Source organism: Xenopus tropicalis, chromosome 7 (genome assembly GCF_000004195.4).
Source record: "Xenopus tropicalis strain Nigerian chromosome 7, UCB_Xtro_10.0, whole genome shotgun sequence".
NCBI classification, from domain to species: Eukaryota; Metazoa; Chordata; class Amphibia; order Anura; family Pipidae; genus Xenopus; species Xenopus tropicalis.
Genome location: NC_030683.2, coordinates 75,564,226 through 75,580,232, shown reverse-complemented (window position 1 = coordinate 75,580,232; position 16,007 = coordinate 75,564,226).

The following is a 16,007-nucleotide window of genomic DNA, read 5'->3' as shown; positions in this document are numbered from 1 at the left end:
ACATTACTTTCCCTTAAATCTGGTTCCTACTGAAATGAGAAGAGGAATTGCAGTAGCGCACAAAGGGCAGCTGGATTTAAATCTTGCCAAACACAGTGCACATTGTTATTTTACTATTGAATAATACATGAAAATTCATCAGATACTGTAGGTCAGTGATCCCCAACCAGTGGCTCGGGGGCAACAGGTTGCTCCCCAACCCCTTGGGTGTTGCTCTCAGTGCCCCCAAACCAGGTAGTTTTTTTGAATTCCTGACTTGGGGGCAAGTTTTGGTTGAATAAAAACAAGCTTTCCTACCAAATAAAGCCCCTGTAAGCTGATAGGGTGCATAGAGGCTGCCTAATAGCCAATCACAGCCCTTATTTGGCACCTCCATGAACTTTTATGGTGCTTGTGTTGCTCTCCACGTCTTTTTACATTTGACTGTGGCTCACGAGTTAGAAACGTTGGGGACCCCTGCTGTAGGTGATATATGACACCAACCATACTTTTAACAATAGTAAAGTAGTAGACCCTCCCATATAGGGTGCCTAGGCTTGAAGGTAATAACCACAGATGTGAAAGAAGTGATTTAAGGGCATAGTATACCTCCTTGTTCATCATGGTTTTAGTAGGGATTATGGTGCATATACTTTTTGTTTTAACCATAACAAATATCTGGTTCTTGTAATTTCTTGAACTAAATACGGCAAATAGGGAAAATGAAGCTGCTGTTTGGTTCTTGTGAGGTAGTTAATTAGATCACCAGTATACTGATAATACCCCTGCATAATGGACTTCTACTTATCTGTAAGTCATGTATTTCCTACATAAGTTCTGGGTTTTTTTTTGCTGATGTTAAAAAGGTGTGTATAGTTGTATACTTCCCCTTTAATTTTCACAAATGACAAATCACAAAAAATGTCCCTTTGTGTCATTTCCCTTGAGATTGCTTGAGATTATGGGGTTCATTTATTAAGTGCAGTGTGTAATATGCCATGTTTTCTGTGCTTTGCCCCCAAAATGGAGGACAGAGACCTGCCCTGATAATTACAGAGCTACCTCTGAGGATGCTGCCACTTTGCAAAACAATTTGATAAAACTGGAAAATTGGGCAGCAAACTGGAAAATGAGGTTCAATGTTGACAAGTGCAAAGTTATGCACTTTGGTAGAAATAATATAAATGCAAGTTATACACTAAATGGTAATGTGTTGGGGTATCCTTAATGGAGAAGGATCTGGGGATATTTGTAGATAAGAAGTTGTCTAATTTCAGGCAGTGTCATTCTGTCCCTACTAAAGCAAATAAGAGATTGACTCAGATGAAAACTTAATTTTGCCCCTTTATAGGTCCCTGGTAAGGCCTCACCTTGAGTATGCAGTGCAGTTTTGGGCTCCAGTCCTTAAGAGGGATAGTAATGAGCTGGAGAGAGTGCAGAGACCTGCAACTAAACTGGTAAAGGGGATGGAAGATTTAAACTATGAGGTGAGACTGTCGAGGTCGAGGTTGTTTTCTCTGGAAAAGAGGCGCTTGCAAGGGGACATGATTACTCTGTACAAGTACATTAGAGGGGATTATAGGCAGATAGGGGAGTTTTATTATAAAAATGATCAGCGCACCAGAGGCCACCCTTTTAGATTAGAGGAATGGAACATTCATTTGAAACAACGTAGGTGGTTTTTCAGTGAGGCCAGTGAGGTTGTGGAATGCCCTTCCTAGTGACCTTTGCCTTTTTTCAACCCAACTTAACTATGTAACTATGTGCTCTGGACCTCTTGCCAGATATTTTTTCCATTGTGCAGATGCAACACTGCGCTTCTCATAGGTCAAAGTGAATGAGAACTTGGGACCACACTTTTGCACATTTTAGTACTCCTGAGCTTGCAGCAGGGGCAGTTATTAATGACCCCTCGGGCCTTAATTAAGGTCTTAACTGGTGTGAACATAAACCTGGCCCAGGTTTTGTTCTTCTTGTTGTTTTTCTGGAGTCAAAAACAGTGAATCAGTAGACCAATAGTGAAGTTTTGGGTGTTGTAAATACAAAAAATATACATTTAAGTAAGGCATTTATACTTTTTCCCTATATAGTCTATAGGCCCTATATATAAGGATGTTTTTGTTCTGACACTGAGAAATCTCATTATTTTCTACAGAAGGATGAAAAAGTACTTGCTAATAATTTAATGAATAGACACATCCAACGCTGATGGTAAATAAATGACATTTTGGTTGCCATCCTAGAACAGCTGCAGAAATGTAGTTAAAGGGTGGAGGGATTATAAATTCTGAACCTAACCTTTTTAGTACCCTTTCTTTTGTTATGGAATCACACAAAAAGAGGGGTTGTATGAGCACACTGAGGGGCTGATTTACTAACCCACGAATCCGACCCGAATTGGAAAAGTTCCGACTTGAAAACGAACATTTTGCGACTTTTTCGTATGTTTTGTGATTTTTTCGGCGTCTTTACGAATTTTTCGTTACCAATACGATTTTTGCGTAAAAACGCGAGTTTTTCGTAGCCTTTACGAAAGTTGCGTAAAATCTTGCGATTTTTCCGTAGCGTTAAAACTTACGCGAAAAGTTGCGCCTAAAACTTAAAAGGTGCGAAGTTTCGTGTAAGTTTTAACGCTACGAAAAAAGCGCAACTTTTTGCGCAAGTTTTAACGCTACGAAAAATCGCAAGATTTTACGCAACTTTCGTAATGGCTACGAAAAACTCGCGTTTTTACGCAAAAATCGTATTGGTAACGAAAAATTCGTAAAGACGCCGAAAAAAACGCAAAACATACGAAAAAATCGCAAAATACCGATCTTTACGAAAAAAACGCAATCGGACTCATTTTGACCCGTTCGTGGGTTAGTAAATCAGCCCCTAAGGCTAAGTAAGAAAAAAACTGATCTAGCCAAATTAGCTACAATCTGCAATGTAGGTTTTGTCACAACTCATACACGTACTTGCGTCACTAGACTCTAACTGCACGCATTAGAGGGTCCCTATACATGGTGAGGAACTAGAGGAACTATACAATATAGATAATATAGTTATTGTGAATGCTTTGCTAGATGAGCTACTATGTAATGCACCAAACCTTCCTACTGCAGCAATTTCCTTTATATATACAATATGTATGTGTGCAGTTTTACACTGACACGTAGCTATTTGTAATTCAAAGCACTTGGAAATTCTTATGCAGTGCCAGGTACTGTACCAATTTAATATTTATTCCCTGTGTTCATTGTTTGTTTGACCTTGATAATGATGCTGTATCTGGGTCACTAACTGTGTTGCTGTTGCTTAGCAACCTATCCGCTCACTGTTATGTGGGAGTGATACTGAAGGTACAGAATAAGTTTCTCCCTTCATCTCTCCAACAGCATTTGTGCTTGTAACAATAATTATAAGGCATCTGGAGAATAAGCTGTATCTAGAAAGCATTTCCTTAGATTTCAAATAAATATAAATGTTATGTATATCCATATTTAATGTATCCATATTTAATGTATAAAACACTGCTGCAGAGTAATGCAGAAAAAAGGGGATGTGTGTGGGGGGGAACAGTTGGAAGTAAAGCTTTATGGGATGAGACTATGCAGGCTTTTCTGCAGCAATAATTTCACAGCTACAACAGATGAAGAGCCATTGAAATCTGTGCTGTAGACTTTGTACATATGGTTAAAGTACTGGATTTTACCTTACAATTCGTAGTGGATTAAAACCTTTGCCTGTAAAACCAGTAAATATTTAGTGGCCCCTGAAACACAGAGACAGAAGCATTAAAAGCACTGATCGCTATGTTTTCCATACCCCAAAATTCCAGCCCATAGAAAACAGAGTAACCAGTTTATTTTTCTAATCCCAGAAAACCATCATCTACTGACCATGATGTGTGTATGTGCAATCAGCCTAGGTGCTCAGACCAGTTGCATTGTTGCTAGCCTCATTTTCTCCAAATCTATTCAAGCAAGAATTTTTTTAAAGTTGAATCCTTAGTTATGGCTACTGTTGAACTGCATGCTCCTGAGGCAGTAAGAATTAAAAAAATTTTTAAATATTAGTTGTATACTTGTATCAAGATAAAACTGTTCTATTTTCCAATTTGTTGTTGTTGTTTCTAAGAGTAGAAATAACAACACATTTTATAGGAATGACATTAAATGGGCAGATTTGGGGGATTATAATACTAGTGCAAGGAGAATCTTAGACAGTCTAGATTATTTTACTTTGAATAAATTATAGAGGGTGTACTCGTTAGTAACAGTAAACTTGTTATTTTACTGACATACCCCTGTAGCTAAATTTTACTACCTAGTAATTAGGCATATATTCCTTAACATATGTTTAAGATAATGGTCTTTAACAGGGTCTGTTACACATTAAATGTTTGCATATATTAGCATTTTAATAGTATGGGAGTGTTTGGAGCTGACAGTGTACAGGGTGATCCCTTGCTTTTTGTTTTGGATACAATAATAATATACTGTCAGCCTCCATCTATTGTTGATTTCATTTGTTGGTTTGAGTTAAATTGTTTTTATACTTTTGAATGATCTCTAGTATCAAAAAGCCATGTGTATTAAATTAAGGCTTTTTTAATGGAGACAAGAAGGTGCTGTTTGCTATTTTTCTACACAGTGTTTCGGATGGATTGTGGCCATTGAACAGACATCTACCTGCCCCTGATTAAGAGAGAGACACAGGAGCTGAAGATTTAACACATTACTGATCTCTAGTATGATACATCACAGTGGAAAAATATATGTAGATATATAGATATATGAATATATCATGCAATTAGGATAATTCTTATTATCAACTGTAATCATTTTTGTAACATAGTTTAAAGTTAAAAACATCATGCCTGATGAAGAGAGTCATTTTTTCTCAAAAGCTGGCATTTTTACATATGGCAGTTAACCAATAAACTGTATTACCACAAGAAGTATCTTTTTTCTTTTTAGGTTAAAAAATAGAAATGAGAATCAAGTTCAGTCCATCATTGTATCTACCAGCATTACTCAGAAATATGATACCAAAACCTTTGCGTTCTTTCTAAATGAAATCTGAATGTTTCTTAACATACAAGCAGGATACAAAAGCTTCAGTAACACATTTATTTATCTAGTGCTGCTCAGACTTTTTCTTACATTCTTATCATTGGCACTGTCAGACCTTACTATTTGTGTCTACTTGTGTCTGCTCATGTCTCTAAATAAACAATGTATGTTTCTATTGCCTCCACAAGGTTGTAATAGCAACTATAGCAATGCAATTGTGGGGCACTGTTAGTGACAAGCAGACTGTTTCACCAAGCATGGATTTGCAGCAAATTCAGCGTTTTGCAATTGGCAATTTTTTTGGTGAAACCACAGCGCAATTTTGACATGAAAATTTTCTTCACCATAAAAAAACATGCAGAAAAAAATGCCCATTGACTTCAATCCATTTTGCAAATTTATCCATGGATTCAAGATTATTTTGGCAAAGCAAAATGGAACAGATCTGCTCATCACCAGACACTTTAAGTAGGCTCTATAAACATGATAAAGTCATTGTGAGCATGTGTGGAGGAGACACTACTTGCACCACTTTTAAAACTACCTTTATAAATATTCCCCAGTACTATATCAGAAAGGCAGGCACACAAGGAGACACAGCTAGAAACTATTTTATATTGATAAAAGGCGTTGTTTTGGTGCCACTTAAGACCTTAAAACCTGCTGAATCAAAGTCCATAGATAATAGGTACAATTTATTAGTCATTTGCTGCATTTATACGATTTTAGTTTTTAATACAAAACTAAAAAAATTTTGACTATAGTTTTATTTTTTGGGGGAAATTTAGATCAGATTAAATATAAAAATATAGGACAATCCCATCCATCCTATGCATTCTGTAATTTAAAGGTCATTAGATTTTGCTTGTAAAATTGTTAATAATTAACAAACAGCCTGAAAGCTAATGAAAGAGAAAGGTGTGGTCCAGCACCAAAACCTGATAACTGATAAATGCAAGAACAAATATTGCTCCCAGATAAGTCTGTGCAACCTCACTAGAATCAACACATTGGCTAATGGCAAGGACAATACTAAGGCAGGTATCTTAGTTTCAGGGGGTCAGTTTCTTAGCTGCAGAAAGAGGGAACTATGGAGTGTGTTGGAACTGTAAATAGTAGAAAACTAGAAACTATAGATCCTAACCACGGGGGGGGGGGGGGGGGGAATTCCTGTCTCAGTGGAGCTTAGAATAATTTTATTGTATAACAAATACACAAAGAGGGGGTATCTTCAGCACAAGCAAAATACATACCACTATGTTTTGGACAGGAATAGACAGAAACTTTAGAAAATCAGTAAAGCTGATCTCTAATGTGTTGGTTTCAAGTCACCCCTGCGTGTTTAATTCAAAATTCACAGCACACTTTCCATTTTAATGAATGGCAAAGATTTCCTAGTACCGATGCCAGTGCCGGTATTGTTTTGTTTTTCATGTTTGGAGAGGGCACCGATCCCTCATACTGTGCACTAGACTTTCCTATTTTGAGAGGCCAGGGTGTGCGGGGGGTTATACTTTGGGACTGTCCATGGCAGACACATGTTCAAGCAGCCAGTTACTCTCTGGAATGCTGACTTGTTCATGACCATGTTCCCAAGTGATACCTGTATTTGTTACAGATCTGTCACATTCAGCAAATTCTGTAAAGAAAGTATTATTGGCACAGTACTCTCTTATTTGACGTTAGTGATAAAAAAAATGCCTGGGTGTCTAGGTGCCTGGGTGCCTGGGCATGCCATGGGTAGTCCACTTTAAAAATATATTTTAGTTTGTTGTAGACAGTAATATTCCCAGCCAATTTAAAAAAAGTACTTGTGTTTAATTTCCTCTATATTTTTCCTTATTTTTTTTTTAATATTTACATTGTTTGTATTGTAAGTGGAATTTCAGCTGCTATCTGGTTGGCTTGGCTTAATTACCATAGCAACCAGGCAGAACCTAGGAAGTCAAAATAAAAGATGAAAAGGAAGACAGACAATACAAAATATATTGGTTTTTGGTTGCCAGTGTCAGTAACCCCAACAACTGGTAGCTGGAAGAACAAGAACACTAATAATTTAAATAAATAATAGTCTGATTAAAAATTGCATAGAACTTTATATACTACTACAGTGCTGTCCAACTGGTGGCCCATGGGCTGCATGCAGCCCGTGACCCCCTTCTGTGTGGCCCCCCACCTGTCTGGCTGCTTTGATGGCTTACCTTTGTGTAAATTTTAAATGGTATCAGTAGTGATCTTAACTGGCCCCCTGCATTTTTCTCACCTCAGGCTGTAATTCCCCCTGTATTGTTTAAAAATGTAATCCCCTGTACTGTTCACACCTTTTAATCTCTGCATTGTTCACACCTCAGGCTGTAATCACCCACTTTGTACACCTCTTCACACCTCAGACATTGTAAGTACTGCCTGGACTATGTTGCCTGTGTGTAGGCAGCATAGGGTAGGCAGAGTATGGCACATAGGCAGCATAGGGCATGGAGGGTATGGCACAAACAGGCAGCATAGGGCAGGGAGGGTATGACACACACAAACAGGGTAGGGCAGGCAGAGTATGGCACACAGGCAGCATAGGACAGGCAGAGTATGGCACACACAGGCAGGGTAGGGCAGAGTATGGCACACACAGGCAGCATAGGGCAGGCAGAGTATGACACACACAGGCAGCATAGGGCAGGCAGAGTATGGCACACACAGGCAGCATACGGCAGGCAGAGTATGGCACACACAGGCAGCATAGGGCAGGCAAAGTATGACACACAGGCAGCATAGGACAGGCAGAGTATGGCACACACAGGCAGCATAGGGCAGGCAGAGTATGGCCCACACAGGCAGGGTAGGGCAGAGTATGGCACTCACAGGCAGCATAGTGCAGGCAGAGTATGGCACACACAGACAGCATAGGGCAGGCAGAGTATGGCACACACAGGCAGCATGTGTGCCATACTCTGCCTACCCTATGCTGCCTGTGGGAGGTGAACCTGGCAGGGGTTTGTTCTGGGAGTTTGTTAGCAGTTGGAAATTGCCATTAAATGGTCCCTAAGGTGTGTAATTATATGCTGGGGGTTGCTGTGCTATCCACAGGGGAGGAAGAGGCATATGGATTTAAGGGTGTGTCTTAATATGACATAATATAATTCTTTCACATATGAATGATGGTTGATATCCCTGCAGTGAGGACCAAGTATTTGGGTTTTTGCTGCACAACCACCATTGTGATAAAAGGGGTGTGGTTTGAAAAGGGTGTGGTTTAAAAGGGGGGAGTGGTCAAAACTGGCTTCCATTAGCGGCCCTCCACCATGTATGCGAGAGAAATTCCTCGGCACCACAGAAGTTGGACAGCATTGTACTACTATATACTATATATACTTATGTGTATGTTAACCAACTGAAAATAGCGTACATACAATTCCATATTTATTCTGTTTTGTCCTGGATAACTATACAATGTATGTAGGTACTTTCTTCCTCTTTTCTCTTTTGAATTTAATTGTATTTACATTTGATTATTTTATCTATACATATCTGTTCTATTATTGCATTGTTTTAATGTACAAGGCTGTATAAACAAGCAGTGCTATATAAATAAAATGTACAAGTAGGGTTGAAAAACACAAGTTTACTGGCACACCACTTGGCACATAAAATAATCTTTATTACATTTTAATTAAAATCCACAAGATTAAAAAACAGGAAAAGAATAGAAAAATTAAGAGTTAAAATTAACAAGGGGCAATCTTAGCACCTCTATATTTACACACGGTCTGAATAGACCAACTAAATGTTCTGTTAACGGCTGATGTTTCTAAATATAATAACTAGGTTAGCAAAGTGCTGTAGGTTCCTAAAAATATAAGAACTGCCAGCAGAAATATTGCATTTGATCTAAGTATTATATACAGCAAAAAAGAAAGGAAGGGGGTTATTATTGAACCCAAAACAAACAAGTAAAGGAAACTTCTTAATAGTTGGTGGCGGTAAGGCAAATAGAAAATTTAGTCAAAACCAAGGAAGTTATACCTAGAACGTTCATAAGCCCGGGTGTATAAACCCCAGGCCCGCCACTGTTGTGTGTACTCTCAATGGAGGTAAACAAAATACATCTCACCAAAGTTGAAGTATGGTCCGGGTGCTGCCAGCCCCGAACCCGTAGCCTGGGGAGCAAATTTTCAGTCCAATGCAAATACGGCTTCATCCGAGTGCTGATGAAGCCGTTTTTGCATTGATCTAAGTATTAGACTAAGTATTAGGCTAAGTATTAGACTAAGTATTAGACTAAGTATTAGGCTAAGTATTAGGCTAAGTTCTAAGTATTAGGCTCATGTCCTGTGCAGAAAGCCATGCAGTAATATCCTATATAGAAAGCCATGCAGTAATATCCTATATAGAAAGCTGTGCAGTAATATCCTATATAGAAAGCCGTGCAGTAATATCCTATATAGAAAGCCATGCAGTAATATCCTATATAGAAAGCCACGCAGTAATATCCTATATAAAAAGCTGTGTTACTTTTACATTCGCAACAATTGTTGCCAATATGATTACATCCTAGGCAGCTCTTCCTGGCTGCTTCTAATGTGGTTTAGACTTTCAATAATCTTGCAACTTTATTCGCAACAGTTGTTGCTAGTGCTGTGATAAGTTTGGCAGCTTTCCCAGTTGCTTCTCCTATAGTTTAAGCGCTGGGAAATGATTTTCACATCGGAGGTAACTCTTTGTATATGCTATCCCAAAGAGTCCTACCATAAGGAATACCGTATATACTCGAGTATAAGCCGAGTTTTCCAGCACTCAAAATGTGCTAAAAAAGGAATCCTCGGCTTATACTCGAGTCATACTTGTGTCCTACCGGCGACTCGCACACCACCACCCCCACCCGTGCACCGTCCCAGCACGCACACACAGGGATCCAGTAATCACATACCCCTTCTTCATAATCCCATGACATATATTTTTTTTGTTAAAGCCCTATTTTAGCATTCTTAGATGTTTAGATCTTACAATTATATGAAGAAATGCTTGTTACACACACACTGTAGCGCAGCTCAAACCCCCCCCCCCCTCTCGGCGCATCCTTGTCCTACCGGCTCATGCGACAGTCCTACCGGCCCATGCTCATCCCATGTCGCGACCCGCGCCTCCCCCATGCGCCGCCCCAGCACGCACACACGTCGCACGTGCGTCAGGTGCGACGTGTGTGCGTGCTGGAGCGGCGCACGGAGGCGCGGGTTGCGACATGGGATGAGCATGGGCCGGTAGGACTGTCCCATGGAAGTGCTAGGGTGAGTTTTGTGTCACTAATAATTATGCGTGAAGAAGTTCAGAAACGCAGAGATTACAAACTCAAACTTGTAGGACACGGATACGCCGGGAGGGGGGAGGGGCTCTTGAGCTGCGCTACAGTGTGTGTGTAACAAGCATTTCTTCATATAATTGTAAGATCTAAACATCTAATAATACTAAAATAAGGTTTTACTAAAAAAAAAATTCATGGGATTATGAGGAAGGGGTATTGTATGTGATGACTGTATCCCTGTAATTAACTATTTTATTAAACAGAGGTGACCGGTTTAATTATAATTTAATTTTATATTTGGAAAGGATTGGATTAGAAATAAGAGTCAGAAATTACTGTTTCCTAGTACACATGATCTTATCTTTCTTAAACTTGTGATTCTACATCACTCACCCCAAACACTATACAGAACTATATAAGAATTAAATAACAAATTTACACATCACAATTTCAATATTTATGTAAAATTAAATGAGATATTAACCTGTACAACCTTGCATGTGGTTATCTTATGTTGGATGTGCCTCATTTTCCAGCCCATACCTTGTGTTTGTTAATATGGTCATGTAAGCACTTGTGAGTGTCCTTTTATTAAATAATTTGATTATTGAAACTTAGCAGTAGCGGTTGCATTTCCCACCCTAGGCTTATACTCGAGTCAATAAGTTTTTCCAGTTTTCTTAGGTAAAATTAGGTACCTCGGCTTATATTCGGATCGGCTTATACTCGAGTATATACGGGTAGCTCAAATTCTGCCAACGAGTTATATAAGAGGTTAAAAATTACCTCAGCTTACTTATTTATAACAAATTGGTATATTATTAAAATTCAGTTTAATCGGATTCTACATTGATGGCACGAATAAATCATACGTTCTAACAAGTAAGTATACCACAAGTGTGGGGTAGTTGTGGGTTCTTCTGTCTAGACGGGAAGTGCTGGGAATTTCACATTAGTCCCAAGTAAATCACTATCAGCGAATTAATCTGCCCTTCTCAATACAAAACTCCCACCGACAGACACCTAGATACCCAATACAGCTCCCCTCAGACGACCACCTGAGTGACTTAACCCTGATTGGGCGCCACAAATGATTTAGATCGTATTGAGCCGGTAAGTTATTAGTTCCGAGTTATTGCCCCATCTCTCTCACTCTTATGAATATCAAATGATCCACTCCACAGAGACCAATTACGGGAGAGGGAGCCATCCGAAACTGGGATATGGAGCTCAAAAAAGAGCGATTCAAGTTAAGTGCTTCAGATTGAGTATTTTAATAATTTATATCAATCCACTAAATACCAGAATATAGACTCCAAAACGACGGCTCAGCCAAAGTGCCCCAAACAATTGACCAAATCATTTGCTGTTATTGCCCAGGTATATTATGAATTGTAGCTTCTACACTAATATACGCATACACGCCATTCATCCACGGCCACCGAAAAACCTACATATCATTACCTCGTTGTGCCTACCATTACCCATTCAGGTTACCTTGGCACAACTACTTACAACAATGCACGGAAGTGCAGATGCCTGATTAATTAAAACAAACCATCAGAGCACAGGTCAGCCTTGCTGCATAAAGAACATACTCCAATTTAACTAATACTAGATTGAATGAATCTAACCATCAACAACAACACATAGGGGCTGATTTACTAACCCACGAACGGGTCAAAATGAGTCCGATTGCATTTTTTTCGTAAAGATCGGTATTTTGCGATTTTTTCGTATTTTTTGCGTTTTTTTTGGCGTCTTTACGAATTTTTCATTACCAATACGATTTTTGCGTAAAAACGCGAGTTTTTCGTAGCCATTACGAAAGTTGCGTAAAATCTTGCGCTTTTTCGTAGCGTTAAAACTTGCGCAAAAAGTTGCGCTTTTTTCGTAGCGTTAAAACTTACGCGAAACTTCGCACCTTTTAAGTTTTAACGCTACGAAAAAGGCGCAACTTTTCGCGTAAGTTTTAACGCTACGGAAAAATCGCAAGATTTTACGCAACTTTCGTAAAGGCTACGAAAAACTCGAGTTTTTACGCAAAAATCGTATTGGTAACGAAAAATTCATAAAGACGCCGAAAAAATCGCAAAATATACGAAAAAGTCGCAAAATGTTCGTTTTCAAGTCGGAACTTTTCCAATTCGGGTCGGATTCGTGGGTTAGTAAATCAGCCCCATAGACTAAGAACAGTTACCTCATCGTGCCTACTACCACATATACAGGTTACCTCGGCACGACTACATACAGCGGTACATAAGATTGTGAATTTGCGAACGCTGACGCACGTTTCGCTCATAGCTTTATTTCGCTCATAGCTTTATCGCCTTGATAAAGCTATGAGCGAAACGCGCGTCGGCGTTCGCAATCTTATGTGCCACTGTATGTAGTCGTGCCGAGGTAACCTGTATATGTGGTAGTAGGCACGATGAGGTAACTGTTCTTAGGCTATGCGTTAAGTCACTCAGGTGGTCGTCTGAGGGGAGCTGTATTGGGTATCTAGGTGTCTGTCGGTGGGAGTTTTGTATTGAGAAGGGCAGATTAATTCGCTGATAGTGATTTACTTGGGACTAATGTGAAATTCCCAGCACTTCCCGTCTAGACAGAAGAACCCACAACTACCCCACACTTGTGGTATACTTACTTGTTAGAACGTATGATTTATTCGCGCCATCAATGTAGAATCCGATTAATCTGAATTTTAATAATATACCAATTTGTTATAAATAAGTAAGCTGAGGTAATTTTTAACCTCTTATATAACTCGTTGGCAGAATTTGAGCTATTCCTTATGGTAGGACACTTTGGGATAGCATATACAAAGAGTTACCTCCGATGTGAAAATCATTTCCCAGCGCTTAAACTATAGGAGAAGCAACTGGGAAAGCTGCCAAACTTATCACAGCACTAGCAACAACTGTTGCGAATAAAGTTGCAAAATTATTGAAAGTCTAAACCACATTAAAGGAGACATATCCTATAAAAATTATGAATGTACCAGTGAATTATACTCCTCTAGATATAGAAGGATTGTGCTTTAAAAAGTTGTGTTTCTGACTGATTTATTGAGAAATTCCACAAAACCCCCACTAGCCCTGCCCATCTGTTCCACTTCCTGCTGGCTGAATTCTCTGGATGTGCAGGGGAGCCGGCGGCCCTCCATACACTGCACTGTAGGATAGGAACCAATCAGCAGCTAGGCTGACCTGATAGGGAACTGAAGCCTGTCTTTGCTTGTGTGAGTGCAGGGCTGTGATTGGCTATCCCCCTCCTACTGTGCTTCTGGCAGGAACCGTTAGGACACGCCCACTCTTCATTTCACACTGGATGGAGAAGTGATAGGATCTATAGGGAGCTCCAATAAAGGGGCCATTTTTGCAGAGAGGATTAATTTTTAGCACAAAGGGAAACCAGCACCGCATATTATTCATAATTGCCTAAAAGTAACACTACTGCACTGCTTTCTATATAGGATATTACTGCATGGCTTTCTATATAGGATATTACTGCACTGCTTTCTATATAGGATATTACTGCACGGCTTTCTATATAGGATATTACTGCACGGCTTTCTATATAGGATATTACTGCACGGCTTTCTATATAGGATATTACTGCGTGGCTTTCTATATAGGATATTACTGCACGGCTTTCTATATAGGATATTACTGCACGGCTTTCTATATAGGATATTACTGCACGGCTTTCTGGCTTTCTATATAGGATATTACTGCACGGCTTTCTATATAGGATATTACTGCGCAGCTTTCTATATAGGATATTACTGCGCGGCTTTCTATATAGGATATTACTGCGCAGCTTTCTATATAGGATATTACTGCGCGGTTTTCTGCACAGGACATAATTGAGATACTTAGAACAAATGCCATATTTCTGCTGGCAGTTCTTATATTTTTAGGAAAAAACACTTTTTTATATATAAAAATATAACCTTTCTGCAGAACATTTTTTTGAAATACTAAGATTTGTTTTAGAAAGCAACAAAGAATACACAAGCTTGTGGATTTTATTTTTCCCTGGGCCACCTACACACCATCTGATCTTTCCCTTTATTCTACTGTTTTTCCATGTTAATAATTATTTTATACACGTATATTTTATTTCTTCTAGAAAATATTTTCTCTAGCTTATAAATCCAATAAACCTTAGGTGACTTAAAAATGCTGTGCTCACTGTGTTCAAGTAATATAAACAGGGGCCCTGGCAACCTGTGCAATGGGAGAGTTTTCCGATGAAGGGGGATTATGTGCATAATCTTTCTTAAAACACAATGGGCCTTATTTATCAACAATGGGCAAATTTGCCCCTGGGCAGTAACCCATAGCAACCAGTTATATAGTTACATAGGGTTGAAAAAAGACCAGAGTCCATCAAGTTCAACCCTTCCAAGTAAACCCAGCACACACAAACCATACTGACCTGTCTATACACTCACATACATAAACTATATATACCAACATCAATTCTAACCAGTAATTTGCTTTTTTTCAGACAGCTGCATGTAGAACAATGAATGCAACAATTTGGTTGCCATGGTTTACTGTCCATGGGCATTTTTGCCCAGTGTTGATAAAGAAGCCCCAATCAATTTATACACTGAATTATTCATTTAAGAAGGCCCTGCAGCGATGCACTCACTTGTATTAGCGCATCCCCCCACTGGCAGTGAGCTGCAGCTACTCCAGTTCCTGCATGTTTTTACCCCTACACAGCTTTCTATACTGCTCATTTATCATTTAAGTCCCGGTAGAGCCACACAGGGACTGGATGGGTGAAGTTTGAACTTTCCCTCCAGGCCGTCCAATCCCCATGAGGCTTTACCTGGACAAACGAGGAATACGGAAAGCTGTTACTGGAAAGAAAATAATAGCACCCTCCCTCCCGCCCTCCCTTCTGAAGTCTGCTGCTCAATGACAACAAGAGGTCTGACTAATCAAGTACATCTGGGCCCCCCAAAGACCCAAAAACCCACTGTGCCCAGGACTGCTGTTCAGAGAACTACCCACCTCCACTCTCTTGGTCTGTTTAATCTGCATTCAATGCCATGTCAATAACCATGTGCATTCCTCTGTAGTGCAGCAGTAAGTGTGGAGGACCATTGCACCAGGGGGAGGTGTTGCGTTATCAGTAAAGACACTGGTGGAGGGATAGGTAGGTTGGGGGGGGTGAACAATTGCCAGAAACACTGGCCAAAAAGGGGAAGTTAATAATGACACAGTGGGCCCCAAAAATCAATTGTCTCTGGGCAGGTGCCCATTTTGCCTTGTTATTAATGCGGTCCTAAGGTGCTTCTTATCTGCTGCCCTTATACTAACTGTACACTGTTGATTGATTAATCTTATTAGGGTGCCCTGTGAGGGATGGTTCATATTTTCACCTTTAATTACTGCTGTGCAACATATGCCGTTTAAAAATGGGTATGTTCCTTTCTTCGGTTTACAAATAAAGGGTTATTTTACTTCATACTCTAGGTATTTTCCTTTCCTTTTTTTCTACCCCCTTTAAGTAGACAGTTAGTGAGAGAGATACAATCCTTTATTGGTACACCAAAGAAAAGAACATACCCATGTTTAAACTGCAGATGTTGCACAGCAGTAATTAAAGATGAAAATATGAACCATCCCTCACAGGGCACCCTAATAAGATTCAGA